At 47.0% G+C, this 7,818-nt stretch overlaps 1 pseudogene; it reads left to right on the top strand.

Annotated features, from left to right (window-relative positions):
* Positions 1–2,044: 2,044 nt before the first annotated feature.
* Positions 2,045–7,818, top strand: part of LOC101645713 — a 40,855-nt pseudogene continuing 35,081 nt past the window's right edge.

The following is a 7,818-nucleotide window of genomic DNA, read 5'->3' as shown; positions in this document are numbered from 1 at the left end:
TATCTCTCTAGGATATATGCTTAATAGGAGGGTTGCAGGATCATATTCTGTTTCCAGCTTTTTAAGAAAGTACTAATCCCATGCTCCTCAGTTGTTGTACCATTGCACAACCCCCAGCATTCTAGTCTCTCCACACCCTTGCCAGCATTTGTTATTTTCTGAACTTCTTTTTAAACTTTGCTACTGATGATTCTCTGCTACTTCCCTCTCAGGTTGTCCTACAGTGGTGGCTTGTATGTGGCTGTGATGCTGGGCGCGATGTCCCTGGTATTTCAAATGCCAACAGGGTCACCCAAAGTGAACAGGCTTCACTAGAGCTGCCAGATTAAGAACAGACCACGAGGAAGGAGTAGGCTGTCTATTTCAGAAGACTGAGCTGCGAAACCTTATAAATGGCATCAAAACCTTATGAATGGCATCAAAACCTCATGAATGGCCTCGACTATTGAAGGCATAATGAATAGAAGCAGAACATTGGTAGAGACAGAGCCAGTAGATAGGCACCTCTAGGTCAGAAGGCGCTCAAAATATGATGAGGAAGATTTGTCTTCCCCAAGTAGAGTTGTCCATAATAACATAAATTGAATAAAGCCCATGGGAGTAAGGACTTCCGGACCTTTGTCTGCTGATGGAGCATGACTCTAAAGGAGAAGAAACAGCTGCAAAAATCTACTAGTAATCAAAACGTGGAGTGTACAAAGTATGAAGCTAGGAAAATTGGAAGTGGTCAAAAGTGAAATGGAATGCATAAAAATCATGATCTTAAGTGTCAGTGAGCTGAAATGGCTGATATTACAACTCAATGTAAAGAAGACCAAAATCCTCACAAATGGACCAATAGGTAAACTCAAGGCAAATGGAGAAATAATTGAAATTGTCAAGGATTTTGTCTGGCTTTGGATCCAGAAACCAATGCTCCTGGAAGCAGCAATCAAGGGCTCAAATGATGCATTGCATTGATAACTCTGCTGCATGCGATCTCTGAAAAGTGTTGAAATATAAGAAGATTACCTTGAAGATTAAGCCTGATCCAAACCATGGTATTCTCGATGGCTTCATCTATAGGTGAAAGCCAGCCGTTCGATACAGTAGACTGAAGAAGAATCTATGCACCATAATTTGAATTATGGTGTTGGCAAAGAATATTTAAAGTACCATGAGCTGCCAAACGAACAAACAAATCTGTCTTCGAAGCAGTACAGCCAGAGTACTTCCTCGAGGCAAGCATGGTGAGATTTCATCTCATGTACTTCGGTCATGGTATCGGAGACACCGGTGCCCAGAGCAGGCCATCATCCTGAGTAAAGTAGAGGGGCAGGAAAAAGAGGAAGCCCCTCGGGAAGCTAGACTGATACAGTGTGGTAAAGGACCGGGCCGTGTGTCCTTCCGGTGTACATAGGGTCAATATGCATCAGAAGAGACTCAAGGGCACCTGAAAAATCACAACGATTGGTGAAGGTGTAAAAAGACATTATTTTGATTGCACCTCTAACAGCTACTGATTATAAGCAATATTTTTTCACTTGTTGCTTGGCCTTTCAAATGGCCTCTTTGGTGAAATGTCATTGTGACAGTTAGATTTTATATCAACTTGAACTTGTGTAGGGGGAGAGTCCAACCTGTCAATCAGGTCATAGTCTGATGATGCCGCCTGGGAGGTATAGCCTTGATACAAGAGAGGCATGGTGGGTCCCTCCTCTCTCTCTACCGCTTTTCCTTCCCGCTTGCTGGGACTCTGTGCTCATCCCCAGGAGCCACCCCAGATGGGCCACCTAACCCTGAGATGACTGACCTTCGGTCCATGCCACTCTGAAGCTACCAGCTTATGACCTCCCTGCATCCCCCATCACCTTTCTGTGTCATCAGCCTGCAACCTGCAGCTACCAGAGTCTAAAGAGGGCTCCGGCTAGCATCAGACCCAGGAACTTCAGTTGTACTGAGCTGGGATGCCTTCTTGAGACAAATTTCTTTTTTATACAAATCAAGTGTCAATTTCTAGGAATGCCAGAAATCCCTGCACTGATAAGGAAGACAAGGATCCTTGATGGTAGTGAAGAAGGCGGAGCAGGGTGTCAGCCTCAACTCCCTGACCCCGGCTCCCTACAGAGACCTCCTTGGTGGGATTCCCATACATGCAGGGTCTGCTCCCTGGGTGGGGGGAGGAGTTGCAGGCCCTGTTCAACAGCCGCCAGGGGACAAACTGCATTCGCGACCGCCTGGGCGTGAGCCTGCCCTCCTTCAGGCAGACCGTGAAGCTCTCACCTGGATACCGCCACCTTGTCTAAGGAAGAGAGGCAGGTGGTCTCTGAGCTGGCCAACTGTGTCCAGGACTTCCTGCAGAAAACCAGCCAGGTGCTAAAGAGCCAGGGCCCAGAGAAAGACATCGCGGCCTTGATCTCCCTGGCCATCATCGAGCAGAAGAAGGAAGTGTGCTATGCTTTAACATCCAAGATGCAGTGGGCCTACTCAGATGAGTGGCTCCCCTGCCTGATTAACAACCAGGAGCCCTTCCAAGGCCCCGGGCTTGGTGCTAAAGCTGCTGGAAACCGTGATGGATGTCATCACCTCCGACAGGGCGTTCCTGCAGCAAGGCACAGGTCAAACAAGTGGTTGACTTGATCCTGGAATGTGACATGGACCTCTCACTGCCAGATCAGAATAAGGTCTTAAATGCCTTTGCCTCCTAGTTCTCCCCTCTATTTCCTTGTACTTTCCTCTTGTCCCACCATCACGCTCAGCCTTGGTTTGGGTTTCAGTGATTCCTCTCGCTTACAATGCCCTTGATCAAGCCCTACCAGGCCTCTTACACCCTCCTCACCACTGTTTTTGGATCACTTGTTGTTCCTTTCTCCCTGGGCTTGTTAGCACCACTTCCTTTCGCCCTCCTCTCCTGTCTCCCATGGGCCTCCGGAACCTTTGGTCCTGTTGTTTTCCCCTCCAGATTGTTTATCCAGCCAATCTTATCTAGATAGACTTGCAGAGATAATAATATGTACAAAAAACAAGACAGAGCAAAACAAAGCAACAAAAGAAAGAAAACAACAACCACTGTAAATATATTTATATATGAGGATGGGAAAATAGATCTACGTGCATATATTTATAGGTTTATTATTAAGGTAGCAGATGGACATTGGGCCTGCACTCAAGTACTCCCTCAATGTAAGAACACTGTTCTATTAAACTGGCATTCCATCATGCTCACCTTACTGACAGGGTTGCTGAAGACAAATGGGTGCATAAGAAAATGTGGTGAAGAAAGCTGATGGTGCCTGCCTATTAAAAGATATAGCATCTGGGGTCTTAAAGGCTTGAATGTAAACAAGTGGCCATCTAGCTGAGAAGCAACAAAGCCCACATGGAAGAAGCACACCAGCCTGTGTGATCACGAGGTGTTGATGGGATCAGGTATCAGGCATTAAAGAGCAAAAAATCGTATCATTGTGAATGAAGGGGAGTGCAGATTGGGGACCCAAAGCCCATCTGTAGGCAACTGGACATCCCCTTACAGAAGGGTCACGTGGAGGAGACGAGCCAGTCAGGGTGTAGTGTAGCAACGATGAAACATACAACTTTCCTCTAGTTCTTAAATGCTTCCTCCCCACTATTATCATGATCCCAATTTTACCTTACAAATCCAGCTAGACCGGAGGGTGTACACTGGTACAGATAGAAACTGGAAACACAGGGAATCCAGGACAGATAAACTCTTCAGTGACCATTGGTGAGAGTAGCGATACCAGGAGGGTGGAGGGAACGTGGGGTAGAAAGGGGGAACCAATTACAAGGATGTACATATAACCTCCTCCCTCGGGGACAGACAACAGAAAAGTGGATGAGAGGAGACATCCGTCAATGTAAGACATGAAAAACTACTGAGTTATAAATTGCCAGGGGGCAGGGAGAAAGGGAGGGAGGGGAAAAATGAGGAGCTGATACCAGGGGCTCGAGTCGAAAGCCAATGTTTTGAGAATGATGAGGGTAACAAATGTACAAATGTGCTTGACACAATGGGTGGATGTCTGGATTGTGCTAAGAGTTGTATGAGCCCCCAATAAAATGATTAAAATAATAATAGTAATAAGATCCTAGAGGGCAAACAAGTGGTTGACTTGACCTTGGAATGTGACACCGGCCTCTCACCGCCAAATCAGAATAAGGTCTTAGAGGACAAACAGGTGGTTGACTTGATCCTCTCACCGCCAGAGAAGAATGCGCTCCTGGGCAGCAGGGCCTCTCAGCGAAGCTGCTGGCTCCCTGGAGGGTTTCCAGGACAGTCTCAACACCACTTTCACCCAGCTCTCCCAGTGTGCCTCCTCGGAACAGGGCCTGGCCAACACCATGGGCTCGGTGGCCCGGCTGCTGACTCTGCACCCTGAAATCACACTGAAGATGTGCGTGGGGTACGGCTGTCCTCCACCTGGGCACCCACAAGTTCATGGCTCAGATCCCCAGTGCCTTCCCCACCCTCAGGCTCACCCTTGTGGTGGCCTGCCTTAAAGAAACCATCTGGGGGAAGTTCTCGACCCCCAAGGAAGAAAAGTTGTTCTTGGAGTTCCTGAGCTGCCTGGTGTGTCCTGTGAAGCCCCAAGGGATCCCCTCTGCTCGAGCCAGAGGGACTGGAGGAGTTCCTCTTGCCTTTCTTTTCTTTTTTAAAATACTTTTATTGGGGGCTCTTACATCTCTTATCACAATCCATACATTCATCCAGTGTGTCAAGCACATGTGCACATATGCTGCCATCATCATTTTCAAAGCATTGTCTTCCCACTTGAGCCCCTGATATCAGCTCCCCATTTCTTCCCCCTCCCTCCCCCACTTGCCCTCCCTCATGAACCTTTGGTAAGTTATAGATTATTACTTTCTAATCTTTTTTAAAAAATGCTTTTATTGGGGCTCTTACATCTCTTATCACAATCCACACATTCCTCCAGTGTGTCAAGCACATTTGCACATATGCTGCCATCATCATTTTCAAAGCATTGTCTTCCCACTTGAGCCCCTGATATCAGCTCCCCATTTCTTCCTTCTCCCTCCCCCGCTTGCCCTTCCTCAGGAACCCTTGATAAATTATAGATTATTTTTCCCATATCTTACATCATCCTCCATCGCCCCTCCCCCACTTTTCCGTTATTCGTCCCCCTGGGAGGGGGTTATAGATTGATCCTTGTGATTGATGTCCCCTTTCTCCCCACACCTTCTCCTAGTCCTTCTGGTGTCTCTACTCACAGGCTGAAGCTCTTCACCCACACTCTCCAGGCCACTCGGGGCTGGAGGAGTACTGACTGCAGACCTGCTTCCCGTTCCCCCACATCTTCAGCCTGTGCCAGCTCCTCGATTGCTTCAGCAAGTACTGGCAGCTCCCCATGGAGAATCGGCACCTCCCTCTGGACGGGAAGGACACCACCACCACCACCACCCCACCACACCTGGACCAGTCCCTGTCCTGGCTCCACCAGAAGCTGTAGCAGCTGGATTGAACCGTGGGCCTGAGACCCAAGCATTTCTTCAAGGGCTACTTCAAGTGTGAGGTGCCAATCACCTTTTTTGAGCTCTAGACTCTTTCGCGGGTCTGTGCCAGGCACAGGACAACGGACCTGGATGGAGTGCTGCTGGCCTCCCCAGCCATCTGGTCGCAGAAGATCACCCTCCTGGTGGTGGAGGGGGGCAATCCGGAGGAGGTCAGCTGGTTCAGCAAGGGTTTTCTGGTGACCCTGGTGCAAGAAGGTCATGCCTTGGTGCAGCCGGCAAGAGTGGCAGTACCTCTACCAGCTGACCAGGAGACTGCTGAAGAAGCAGCTCTGCCACATCCCACACAGCCTGCAGAACAGCCAGTTTGTGCTCCTGCTCGACCTGAAGCCCTTCGCCCAGGAGCTCCAACTTTCCGTCCTCTTCCTGAGAGTCTTCCAGTTTCTCTGCATCCTGAGCTGTCATAATTGGCTTCCTCGCGATGGCTGGAGCCACATGCTCAAGCTCCTGGGTAACTGTCTGACCAACCTCCTGGCTCAGTTAGGTTGATACAGTCAATGGGTCCTTGGCACCAAGGGCAAGACAGGACCTGACCCAGGAAGCGCTGTTTGTGTGCACCCAGATCCTTGGTCGTGTCCTGTACATCACGGCCCTGCTCCACTCTATGTCCTGGCCTTGGGATTCTTCCCCTGCTAGGAAACCCTGAGCAAGGCCAATCCTTCCATGAGCTCCTTGCTCCAGAAGGTGAGCCAAGAACATCACCCCAGAGGAGTAGCCCCGCGCCCTGCTGCAGAAGATCCGCTACTTCTGCTTTCTGCTGACTCAAAACAGGCTGGGCCTGGCCAGGGTGGGTCTTGGGGCTAGAGTGGAGAAGCTCAAACTTTTACTATACAACTTTGTATACAAGATCAAATATATATATATGGCATTAACAGTGTAAAGGAAATAGTTTCTTATAACATATGAATTATAATAAAATTCTTGAGTTTCAAAAAAAGGTATTACAATGAAATATGGAAAGAACTGGAATCACAAAATCCTAAGGAGGAATATGCTCAGCCTGGTAGGTCTTGTGTGCCAACTTAGCCGGACTAAGATTCTCAGGTTTGGCAGTTAAGGCTGAGCAAAATGTGCACTAATTCAATATAAATAACTCTATAATAAGACCTGCTCTGAGCTGCCATCAGCACTAAAAGGATTAGGGTGGAATGCAACCGGTTTACTAAAGTCACACACCAGATACAATGGAAGAAATTTTGCTCTGGGGTGTGATCCACTTCCTATATAAAAGGGCATGTGGAAGGCTTCATGCTTTTTCTGGGTCTGGATTCTGCATCTGGCCCATTGAGCTCTGGTTCTTAGATGGGAGCTAACATCTGCAATATTGCCTGCTGATCCCAAAAGCCATCCGTGGCCTGCTATATGATCTGCCATCTGCCCTACTGACCTTGAATTTATTTGCTTCTCTTGTTACAAGCCTGGCCTACTGACCATGGCTTACTCCTGCTCCACAGCCATCAGCCTGTGATCTTCCGTCAATCTTGGTTTCTTCATTTCCCAAAAGTACGCACATCAGTAGAAGTTTCCAGATTAACATGTGGTCTACAGATTTGGAAGTTAACTCTGATACAATTTACTAACTTGTAAAATTGTGCCAGCTATTTTCCTGTTATAAATCTCTCTCTCTCTCTCAATCTCTCTCTCGTTTTCTTTTTCTATCCCTAACATATTCAGTATTTCTCAAAGCAAAAGCACTATATAAACAACTGACCCCTCAAGTTATAATATTGAAAGATTCTATGTGAGCAAAGTATTGAACAACAGGGAAATCTCCAGAGGAATATGGAAGGAATAGGGAATGGCATTGCGCCAGTAAGAATTGGTGTGAAGTCCAGCCATTTCAGGGTGCAGCACATGATCAAGAACTGATGGTACTGAAGGAAAAGGTTCAAGCTGCCTTATATGCCTTGGCGAAAAGTAAAGTGCCAGGAATTGAGAAAATACAAATGAAAATGTTTCAGTTAATGAAATACTGGAAGCAATCACTCATCTATGCCAAGAATTTGGAGGACAATTATCTGGACAACCAACTAGAAGAGATCTATGTGTGTTACCCATTCAAAGAAAGATAATACAGTAGAATGTAGAGATTATCTAACAATATCATTAGTATGGCATGCAAACACATTTTGCTGGAGATAACAAAAAACAATAATTATTGCAAAAAAGAACTTCCAGAAATTCAAGCTAAGAAAAAGATGTGGAGCTAGAGATATCATTGCTGATGTTAAGAGAGAGAGGATGAATCTTGGATGAACGCATAGACCATTAGAAATATGGCTATGTTTT

Source organism: Echinops telfairi, unplaced genomic scaffold, assembly GCF_000313985.2.
Source record: "Echinops telfairi isolate 266 unplaced genomic scaffold, ASM31398v2 ScPeMD7_70;HRSCAF=299, whole genome shotgun sequence".
Classification (NCBI taxonomy): domain Eukaryota; kingdom Metazoa; phylum Chordata; class Mammalia; order Afrosoricida; family Tenrecidae; genus Echinops; species Echinops telfairi.
Note: the sequence above shows the minus strand (reverse complement) of the source record. Positions and strands in the feature narration are given on the sequence as shown.